Genomic DNA, 12,493 nt, shown 5'->3' on the forward strand with positions numbered 1-12,493 from the left:
GCTCACTGAATTTTTTTAGTTCCCTCCCATCTCTCCCGTTTGATAATTTCTTACACTGTAGCTTTCCGTATTTCCATGTGTTGTAACCTCGTTTCCTTCGGCAGGTGCTTATGATTGTATTTTTTTTTTTTATCAGGGTGGGCGGGTCTCCTTTAATCATTACCTGTCAATAACTAAACTACCAACCTATCACGCAAACACTGCTTGTTGTTTTATTGTCTCGAACGTGTCTACTATTGTTTGCAAAGAAACTTTGGACCATGTCGTGTCCATCAACTTCAACAAGAGTATAAATCGTCGAGCGCCAGTATATTTTAAGAGCAACGCCTCTTTCAAAGTTATCTTTAAAACTGCTAAAACTGTTTTTTTTTGTTTTTGCAATAAAAATGAAGGATGTTCAGGATTTAATCCAGTTCGCGCAAAATCAAGGTGAAAACATTTTAATACTCGAAGCATTTAACAGAAGGATATCTTTATTTTTTCTTTTATGCAATTGGACTGCTGCGCTGATATAAAATAATTTTCATAGTTTATAGATCTGTGTGACCTGGAAACTAATGCGGCATTTTTCAAAATATTACAAAACAATAAATCATCGTCTCTCGGCCCGGAACTATAAGTAAAATAATGCTTATATTCAAAGCTATATATTCAAGGTGTATATAATAAACGCGAAAAGGTGTCGAGTAACTAACGATCTCACAATTTTAACTGTAGACGGCTGGTCTTAAAGGTAGCTACTTTAATAGCTCACAATGTGTGGTTAATAATCATTTAAGGTAGAGTATTGATTTGTGATAGTTTGGAGCCTTTCACAATTGAACTATCAAACTAATTGGAAATATTGCATTTTTTTAATCTTCTGCGATGGTTCCGTTGGGAAAAGCATGACAGCCTAATGGTCGTGGTATCCTAGACACCCTTCAGGTGTATAAATGGATGGAGGCGAATTTAAAACGGAGAGTGACCATGTGATGGACTAGCATCCCATCCAGGGGGAAGGGAGAGTACAAATATTTCTTCGCTTAGGCTGTATGGGCTACTGGCCTGACGCAGACTGTTTTTTTTTTTTTAATTCTAATACGTGTATCTCCTTGAACAGTGGCGATAACGTAATTTTTTTTTAAGTTGTAGATTTACCATGAATTTTTTATTAAATATTCTTATTAATTTTTTTAATTTATCTTTTTTCTTTTAATTTATTATTTCTCGGTCATTCCGGAAATTCTGGGTATTCCGAGTATTCTGATTCCGGTTCCGAATTGCAGCATTCAATGTTTTCCAACCTACCACATAGAAGCGTCCTTCCTGGTCCTGCAGAGTCTCAGGAGACTCTCAGCAAAAACATTTTATGGCGATGAGGGGCGGGTCGCATTACGGCCGATTTTTTTGAGAATTGTTTACTCTAGGGATTAAAATCTGTCAACACAAACGTTTTTTAATGCGACCCAATCAGTTTGCGTTTTTCAAAAATTTCAAAATTCGAGAAAACTATCAAAGACGCCTGTGTCCTTGGGTGGAGCTGGCCGACTTTGTTAAACAAAAGGGAACCGCGTCTGGTGCTGTCAAAAGTTGTCATGTGTGCTTGCGTGTAACGTACATTTTAAAATATAAAGACAAAAAAACAGCGGGAAATTGCTCCATTGCACGCTGACGTGTTACGTAAATGAAATTATGGATGGGCGGGATTTTTTCTTCCCCTACACAAATTTTCCAGGATTTTACAGCCATTAGCTACCAGCTAACGATTGTTATCCACATTAGCAAGATGTTAGGGGCACCCAACCATTCCGGCAATTTATAAGGCCCGAACCAGCGACTCCTGAAAATCACTTAGCCAGCCAGTCTCCCTGCACAAGCAATGCCAGTGGCTCGCCAGATTCCGCTTCTATAGAAGGAAACTCGGGAAAGAAATAATATGAAAAGTGGAACGAGGAAGAAAAATCACTGCTAATCAGTCTTTTCGCCAAAAGTAGTACCAAGAGAACTAGCGACAAATGCCAAAGGAAAGTGAAGTACTGGATAGACCGTTACCAGGCAGCGAAAGTGATTGGAACAGGAACCAGAGCGGGGAAAATCGAAAACAATCTATCTTCTGTGAGGAGATCGACAGGCTGGACACGCTGAGACCAGAAACGCCAGAGGGAAAGCTCTTATGCGATCTTAAAATCGAACAAAGTCTAGAGTGTATGATAAAACCGACAAGAATTGAAATGCGAGCTAACGTTGTGGTAACTATGATCCATCTCTCAGCGATCATGCCCTGATTTACGGAATTCTCGAAGAAATAGTTAACCTAAATAAACCTAAGATTATTAAATTCACGACCTACAAGAACTTTCAGCACGAAGAATTTCAAAAGCATCTGGCTGTTGCACCTTGGTACGTTGGGGAAAGTTTTGACGAGATAGATGATCAGGTGTATTTCTGAAACGCACTCATGACTGACATTCTAGATGAGATAGCACCTGTTAAAAAAATAAGGACTCGAGACAAAGACAGCACAATGGAAAAACACTATCAGAGCCAAGCGGAAAGCAAAAATACCGAATACCTTAAAAGCAATACAAAAGAGAATTGGGAACTTAAAAGTAAAGCGAGAAACGAAGCCACAAGGCAGAGAAGAATCGCAATTAGGGACTACTGGAGAAAGAAATCCGAAGATTTAAAAATGAGACCCAAGGAGTTTTTTAACACTTTTAGGCCTTTCTTGAACAAAAAGGGCCATACACACAATATTGAAGTCCATCTAAATGAAAATGGGTCGATCGTCAGAAATCAGTGCGAAGTTGTCGAAATACTAGCTGACTATTTTGCCACAATTGCTGAAGGAATCGGGGGAAAAAGCGCCGAACTTCAATCTATGCAGGACTTTGAACACCATCCAAGTGTTCAGAAAATAGTGGCGGAATCTATAAACCAAACGCAAGGCATTGAAGTAAAACCTATCACACAAATGCAAGTTGAAAATTCTCTAGAGTCACTTAACATCAACAAAGCCACCGGCTGTGATGATATTCCGGGAAAAGCACTTAAGGCAGGAGCAAAGGAACTCGCGAGGCCACTTCAGACCCTTTTCAACGCCTGTATAAAAAATAAGGATTGGCCAAGCGAATGGAAGGGTGGGGAATGGACGCCTATATTTAAAAGAGCGACAGATCCAGTAAGGAAAAGTACGGACCTATCATAGTCTTACCATGTGTTGGTAAGGTCTTTAAGCAGCTCATTGGCAAGCAAATTACGACCGACTTCGAAAAACACATGTGTGTAAACTCATCAGCCTACCGCAAAAAAATACAGCTGCGAAACCACGCTGATCAACTTGGTGGAGGGGTGGACAGAGGCCAGAGATAAACATCTCTTCGTAAGCGTAATGTCGACTGAAATGTCAAAAGGTTTTGACTCCTTACATCCACCGCCGCTATTGAGCAAACTCAAAGCTTACGGCTTCCAGGGTAATATAATTTAACTTCTGAAAAGCCATTCATCGAATAGGAGAAATCGTATAAAGTTAGGAAGCAATATCGGCAGCTCCGACAGATTAGTCAGTCCAGGCTGTCCTCAAGGATCCTCATTGGGTCCTCTGTTGTGGAATATAATCCAAAACGATCTATCTTATGTTAGAGATATATCAATGTACGCGGACGACCATCAGTTTTACCATACAGGTCATGACCTACCCACTACTCCATCCAAACTTAGAGACAGTACGGAAAAAGCAACCAACTGGTACGAATCTAATCTATTAGTTGGTAACCTTAAAAAATACCAAACCTTAATTATTGGTAGCAAGAATAACTCTGAAAATAACATCGAATAATGCGCTATCTTATTAAACAAAGAGAAAATCAACACGACCGTTACTCTCCAACTTCTCGGAGTCACAATTGACTCAAATTTGAACTTCAATAATCATATAAATACTATCTGTAACAAAGCCAGTCAAAGGATTGGTGTGCTTATGAGACTCTGCAACTTGATTCCAACAAATGCAAAATGACTACTTTTTAAGGCAGCCATTCAACCATATCTAACCTACTGCCATTTCACATGGCATCTTTGTAAATCCATTGATAGTCGCAGATTGGAGAGAGTTCTAGAAAGAGGCCTAAGGGCTGTATTCAAAGATAAACACTCCACCTATGAAAGTTTGCTGCCGGAAGCCGGCTAATTTACCTTCGCTAGTAAACAGACGCTTACAGGATATATGCACTTTAAAGTACAAAGTTAAACACAACCTTAGCCCCTTGAATATTTGTAATATATTTCAGGAACACAACGTTTGCTATAATTTAAGACAGGCCGACTTTTCTATTCCTAGATACAACACAATAACTTACGGCAAACATTCACTGCGCTATTTAGGACCTAAATTATGGAGTAAACTGACAACTTATGACAGATCAGCCACAACATTAGCTAGATTCAAAAACCACATACGTAAGCGTGACCTCAGCTCCCTCTTAGATGATGGCTGCGGGGGCTGTGCTCTATGTACTTCTTAATTCATTTCATATATTCTCATACATGATATGACTTAATTCTATTCTTAAGTATGATGATGATGATGATGAAATATTTATTATTGTAGATCAAACTAAACACTTGCAGACATACGTGCAAGTTTACAACGGATCTCTACAAACATTAAACTAAATAAAATTAAAAAGAAACATATTTATAAAACAGCGCTGAAAACGCTCTGTGCGAACACACGGCAACGTATAATCATGACCACGCTGGTGTAAAGGACGTGCACGTTTGCTCGGAAGGAGATCCGCCAAACAATGCGCGTTTACATGTGTGACTTTCTCCCACAACTGTTTATCCCTAGTTCAAATTACATTGTTGATGGATATGCGACCCTTGGTGTAACTATATTTCCATGCTCGCTTTCAGAATTTCTCAATCTTAGACAGGTATTTACAACCATAAGCACATGCCCATACCTCAATTGCGTATGTAAATACAGACATAATCAAGCTACGAAATAAGATCGTAAGTTCTTCTAAGGTGTACCCATAGTACTTACAAATCCTAAGGATATAGAGTCTTGAATTAGCCTTATCCATCATATTGTGAAAAATGATTATCCCAGTTGCATGGATTTGATCTCATTCTTTCTTTCAATCATAAGTACAGTTACCGGAGGGGTTTTTTGGGTCCTTCCTCTCATTACGAACTCCCATGTTTTGGTCAAATTTAGCTTCATACGATTCATTCTTGACCAAAGCTTAATGTTTTTCATTTCACTCACCGATGAGTCATCAGGAAAATTCGGCCCAATCGGAATGCTCAGGGTGATGTCATCTGCATACTTAATGAGCAGATTTGTTTCTGGATTCACAGCATTTATGTCATTAACAATTATGGAGAATAACACTGGGCCTAGGACAGTCCTCTGTGGAACACCCTTGTCAATTGCAGTGAACTTTGTTGTAACACCATCAACTACGACTCTCTGTTTACGGTCAATCAAGAAATTAGTTATCCAGCTAATAACATAAGGGTTAATATCATATGATTTTAGCTTATTACATACAATCTGATGAGGAACGAGATCAAAAGCTTTACTAAAATCGAAAGAATACCCCTTAACAAAGTCTGCATCTTTATCCAAACATTTTAACCAGAAATGTTGACATTTAAGAAGTGCTAATGTAGTATTTTGTCCCCTCTTGTAGGCAAACTGATTAGGCCCAATAGATGACTGCAGAGTAGGAAATATTTCTTGTTTGTAAATGACTCTTTGAAAATTCTCACGATTACATTTGTAAGTGATATGGGTCTCAATTGACTACATTCACTTAATGGGGATACCTTGGGAATAGGTGCGACATTGGCCAATTTCCATAAACAAGGAACTTTTTGCTGTTTAAGTAGGTAATATTTTTTGTAAACAATTTTTATCCATTTTCTTTGTGTCCCCACATTAGTATGGGATATCTCCCAAACTAGAAGGTTCTTTGACACGTTAATAAAGTTTCTATTCTTCTATCTACTTGGTTGCAGAGTTTCCGTGACACTCCGTCACGTTGCTCAAGCCGGCTCCAGCTCTTGTATTGATGACGTTGTGGAAGTAAACAAGGAAAGGGAGATCGCTAAAGACGAAGACAGCAAAACTTGTACTCTGGCAGAAGAGAGCTCCTTGTTGAAGGTTATCTCTTGTGGGTCTCTTGTTCCCTCGGGGTAAGGCTTCATCAAAAAATGATTTAGGGGGGTAGATACTATCTCCAACAAGACAAGGGATTTTTCTCTACCACCCACAATTACGGTAGGCGTAGTAATAATCTCTCTCTGTTCTCCTTTCCCCGCAGTACGCGAGCATTGTGCATACTGCCGGAAAATCCGCAAGCGAAATCAGTGAACACTTTTTTTTCCCATTTATGACAGCTTGTATAATAAAATTATGCTGCAGATATCTATTAAAGTAGTCAGCACCACTGTCCGATGGGGTTTTTATCCTTACGTGAGAACCGTCAATTGCACCTACAATGTTTGGCAAGGCAGATAGTTCCTCAAAGGGTTGTATTGATGCGTTAAGCTCTACAGAGGTCTCTGGGAATTTGATATGGTCATCCCGAAGTTCATAGAGAGCTCCCGCCACACCTTGCACAGCTTCTATATATTACTGTTGATTTACCAACATTTAAGTTCGGGCCGATTGTTAGATAGGAGTTTCCATGAGCCAAACGGTACAGTCCAGTGGCAAGTACTTTGGCGGTAGATAAACAAGATCTATATCGTGATTTTTTTCCGCACAATTGTAGCGCCTAGTACGTGAAGAACCGTATTGAAGGTTGCTCTATTCATTCGAAGCTGATGTCGAAAAAATATCGTCTGGGATGGTGAGATCGTGATAGTGTATTTCGAACCAAGATTCGTTGGGACGTGGAAGTGACCAGGCATATGCATATGGCGCTCGTCGTAATTGTCACAAACGGTTACTTAGTACTCTCAAGGCAGCAGCAAACAATCTGTTACAACTATTTATTCATCTTTCCAGCAGCAAAACAAAAGCAAGCATTTGATTTTGTTGTTGTTGAATAGCTGAAAACAACAAGACCTTAATCGCCGATGCAAAGTGTTCTGTTTCGGCGTATGGTTAGTTCGCGGGAATGCTTATTTGCCGGCTGTGAGATTGCCTGCGTGATTGACGTTTTCATTTTTAACCTGGTTGAAATGCAACCCATTTCGATTTCCGGTTAAGAAAAATGACTTTTTCATTTTCTTTTTAGTGTGAACTAAAATAAAAATTGTAGGGTGATGCCACTCAGCCCTAACTATTTGTCAGTCATCCGTGACAGACCTTAAGTTGAATTCTTCTGAACGGCAATTTTGATTCAGCATTTTTGTTTTTAACTTAGATCGGCTTAAGCACGCCGCGGCAAAATGTAATGGTTGCTAACTGAGTGCGAGTAGCGAAGATAGCTTAGACCGCGAGCCTTTATAATAAAGGTTTTGGTGAGATTCTTTCGTCATTCCGCGTCCAATTGCTTTACAGAGTATTCGTGTCAGGCGGAAAAAAGGATTTGTAAAGAAGAAGCGTTACGCCCTCTATCATGATAGAAGGCGTAGACCACGTGAAACTAAAGAGGGTCTTAGTTTTTAAAATCACGAAAACTGAGATCCCTGAATTTACCGTTAAATTTGACCTAAAACACAGGAGATAATTTGTCAGATTAGACCTATTTTGGTTACAATTTGACATTAAATTTCGATGGATTCGATTCTAGGAGGTCTTAGTTTTCGTAATCTCGAAAACTAAGACGGGGCTTAGGTCTTAAGTCTTAGTTTTCGAGGGTTTTTGTTTCCGTAACACCCATTAAAAGACATCCTGTTTCGAGCTGTTACAATAGGGAAGTCTTCGTGGCAGCAGATAAGTGCCGAGTGCTACTTGTTTTACTCTAGACTTGGCTGGTTTTTGGGTCCTCAACGAAGAGGAGACTCACACAAACTCTAGTCCTGATTACATCTACCTTTATTGCTAAATCAAAGTGCTTATATATATATATATATATTTTTTTTTTTTTTTTTCCGGTGGCTAGTTTTTACGTGATTAAATATGCAAGGGAAGGCGCGTGGTTTCCTTTCCAGTAAACATCTTAATTCGAACGTGAGCATAATGCTTTGTTCTACCCTATTTAGCTAAGTAAATCCTGCTCTGTTAAGAATACACTTTGCACATTTTTTCATGTCACAAGGATTATATTTCTGCTTTACAATAATCGACTCATTGATCCATTCCTAAACTTTGGATGACAGGTTACGTGACAATGGCTAGGGTCACGCTTTCTTTAGTTTTACAACAGAGCTTTGCTTTGAAGAATGCGAAACTAAAAGGGTCTATCGAAGCACGACCAGTCAAAATGGTAATACGCGTACGGGTCAACACAAGACGTAAATAGCCGGGTAGAACTTCGCATAAGCGCATTTATAAAATGCGAGATAAATGGAGATGAACGTGATCAAGTCGTGCAAGGGGCCTATTCTTTGTGAGGACAGCATATTTATGGTGATGATGCAAGCCATGAAAGAAACATTGGTGCGTGGATTCGCATCCAGAACGCGACAACTATCTACTTACAGAAGCCTTTCTGAACTCTGCCGAAGGAGGAAAACATTCACAAGGCGATGCGACGCACGAACTTTAGCAAAGCGATAAAAATACAGCGATTTCAATAGCAGAACTACGTACGAAAACAACAACCCGTTTATATACTTTACGTACGAAGTCTTATAAAAAAATTATGTAATGGAGGGTCGGCTCTAGCGGTGATTGAAATGCAGATGGTAGTCGTATAATATTTTAGTGTTGTCAGCTGAATAGCCTATGCTTTAGGAGAATTACTCGTCAACAACAGAAGAACAACAAGCTCGCTATATGCTTCCTTATGTGCGACTTATATCCACATCACAGTTTTTTCTTTAACGTATATGTGACCGAAATATTGTATTTGACATTTTTCACTTAGCGGAAATCCTGTGCTTCGTTTGCTTTGAAGCGAAAGACGTAACAGGCTATATATATGAATCATATGTCTGCATCCAGACATATGATTCATAAGAATAAGAAAAAATAATGCTGGCTTAAAATAGCTCGTTTACGTTGATTCCTCGACTTTATTAAACTCAAAATTATCATGATTAAGCATTTTCCAGATTTTATGCTGAGAAAGGTTGAAGTACGGAAACGCTCTTCCGTACAGGGTTTTTTGTTAAAGCCTAAGTATTTCCTAACATCCTCAAGAGTACGTATGTTAAACCCTAGACTCGAGCGAGCTATTTAAAAAAAAGTTATAACATGGTGTCATGAAAGCATGGTAGTTAACAAAGAATATATTTAAGTGTATGTAATTCATTCTTTTACTCTCCTAGGATCAATGTATTGTGTTGTGTTGCAGTCTACCTATTACATAATTTGTATTCTTTACTTGCGTAACCCGTTTTGTAATTAACCTTTACGCAAAAGTTTTCTTTCCTTTTCTGTCAACTCGAACCTTGTCTCCACATATATTTAAGACTTTTGGGTGGTTACGGTTGGAGAGGTTTTATTAGTTTTGAGTTGATGGCGTTGGGGAATTGAAAGAAACAGAGACTCGTCCAAGATCAGAGCACACTATCATCTCTGAAAAGCCACTTCAGAGGATCGTTCTATTTCACGACAAAGAATCCAATTGCCGGGGAACGTATGTGCACAGAGAAGCTGTCAAACAGTAAGCTGACAATGAAGTGGTAATAACTTAATTAAGAAGAAAAGTTCGAACGAAGGTAAAAATTACGAGAAGTTGTCGGAGCGAAGATGGAAGTACGTAAAGTTGGAAACTGGTGAAACGGGAAATGGGTTCGTGAAACGGGAGATTGACTCGTGAAACGGGAGGTTGGTTTGTAAAGCGGAAATTTGGTGTGTCAGTACAAAGTTTGTTGGTGGAGCGCGGGAGAGTTGAGAACAAGTCAAGAACACGGATGCAAGGCGAACTGAACTGAACTAGTAAAGACTTATTATTCTTTTTTCATTTAATGATACTCTTGTAAATAGATTTGGTGTACTCTAATTTTAAATTATTACATTCCTGTAAATTAATTAAAGTAAATAATTTAGCTTATTTTATTATCATGACTGTTTGTTACTGTTATTGTCTTAATAAATATTTGTAGGCTTACCTTCGGTTGTGGCGTGTTTTTTTGGGTTTGTTTATGCCTTGTGTTTTTTGTGTGTGTGTGTGTGTGTGTGTGTGTGTGTGTGTGTGTGTGTGTGTGTGTGTGTGTGTGAGTGTGTGTGTGTGTGTGTGTGTGTGTGTGTGTGTGTGTGTGTGTTCGAGAGCGCCCACCTTTGTGGCGCGGTATCATCACAGATAGCTAGCAGATCCGAGCAATCAAATTCAGTATACGTAAGCGTGCTGAAAATCCCGATAGTGCACGCTGATAGCGTTAGCGTAAGCAAATCGCTTCGCCATTTTTTTCGCGTCAGCGGCCATTGTCAGCGCGAGGGAAAATAATGTATTTGAATTTAATCAAGAAATAATTGTTAAATAGAAGTGCAATTCTTGAGCGCGATTTCTTTGTTAATAATGAAGAGTTTCGTGTCTCAACTGCAGTGAAGTAAAACTTAAGCTTTCAACAGAAAATTTGAAATAAAACCAATTTCTATTCTGCTGAATATTCGCTTACCGCGAACAATCACTTCTGATATTATTGTCCGTTTTTCGCGTCGCATTTGATGCACAATTCCACCGGCTATGTTATAAAATAATTGGTTCATGCTTTTAGCTGTGCACTATCGAGTTATGGAGCACGTGGGAACTTTGGAGAGCACTCAAGAAGCTAGAGTTGCCCTCGGCTATTGCCCCAGGCAACCTTTGCACTTCTTTCGTGATCTCCAAACTTCCATCGCGCTCCATAACTCGACAGTGCACACTAAAGCATGAACCAATCGTTAATCATAGCATTGGTTCATGTTAAGTAGAAATACTTCATGCCAAGTTTTAATCGCTGTAGAACTGAACATCGGTTTTCCTGTCAAACTCCCGATAGCCTAAGGATCCATCATACCTAACAGTAATACAAACTTTTGTAAGAATAGATGAACTAAACTTTTGTATAGTTAGGTTAAGTATTTTCTCTCAAAAGGAAAAGATAACAATGACTCTACTTGCAAAGTAAGACCGTCATTGAAATAGTAAACTATCAGCTTCTTACAATATTCTTAAACATAATGGCTTTGTTTTTAACATATATATATATATATATAAATATTATGAGAGGAAAAAAGGACGTAACTACATTTCCCGACAAGCCTGTTTCGTGAATCGCTTCACGAAACAGGCTTGTCGGGAAATGTAGTTACGTCCTTTTTTCCTCTCATAATATTTATTCTGCTCTGCTTCAACGTATTGAGCACTGTTCCACGCGAAAATCGACTTGCAGACTTCCTACATATATATATATATATATATATATATATATATATATATATATATATCTATATAATTTTCATTCATGTTCGTAACACTTATTAAATACGTTTCAAAACGCACTTAACAAAATTTCTTGCGAGATGCCAATTTTGTCTTTTGACATTTCTTCTTACGAATCCTTTATCTACGCCTGGTGAATGAAAAATATGGAATAAAAATTCATGCAGAGGAAGTTCTCTGTCTCTTGGTTATGCATGTGCACGTCAAAGGTCGATTCCTATAAAATAATCTTGCGTGCAGGATTTTTTTTTTCTGACCCTAATATACATACAGCCTCCTAAGAACTAATTTGCTCACGGAGGAAAGGTCGTCAATACTATTTTTAGCTTTCGAAGAAAAGAGAATAGACAGTAAATCTCGACCTATTCACGCTATTCTCGCCGCCACAATACATATTCACTCAACCACGACAGGATGGAAAATACTTGCTATTCTTTTACGACCATAATGCAACGCCTACGGAAAGCACACGCCGCCTAGCCCCACCCAGTTTCAGATCATCCGCATGTAGGAAAAAAAAAAAAAAAACCCTGCAATTGATTGAAAAATAGAACTAAACGTGTGTGCCAGTGATCTGTCCGTCAGCAGATTCGAGCGTTTTGGTCTTCCGGCCTTGCGCAATTGTCATCTTTTGACGTTAGATATATATATATAAGAAGCTGAAAAACAAGAAGGAAGCACTGTGGATAGCAATATGTATGTCTCATGAAGCAGTTTATCGGTTAAACTTTGATAATGATCATTTTATTTCAAACAACTTTCTTTCTTTGGCTAGCCCTACTCGGTATTTTACGCGGAGTTTCAGGGGAAGCAGGTAAGAGTTAGCATTATATGACTGGAAGTACAGCGTCAGAATATAACTTTTTAAAGTTTCATTCAATCAAAAATGTTCAGTTAAAAATGTGTAAATATTTTTAATTTTAGCAAGGCTTGCTGCGCTGCACTACTCTGGTACGAAAGCGATTTAAACGTCGTGCCGCTACCGAACCAAAAAAAATATCTCAAATATGATTTTG

At 38.7% G+C, this 12,493-nt stretch overlaps 1 pseudogene; it reads right to left on the bottom strand.

Moving 5' to 3' along the window:
• Positions 1 to 6,039: 6,039 nt before the first annotated feature.
• On the bottom strand, positions 6,040 to 10,717 carry LOC148726679 (uncharacterized; annotated as a pseudogene).
• Positions 10,718 to 12,493: the final 1,776 nt, after the last annotated feature.

Source organism: Stylophora pistillata, chromosome 7, assembly GCF_964205215.1.
Source record: "Stylophora pistillata chromosome 7, jaStyPist1.2, whole genome shotgun sequence".
NCBI lineage: Eukaryota > Metazoa > Cnidaria > Anthozoa > Scleractinia > Pocilloporidae > Stylophora > Stylophora pistillata.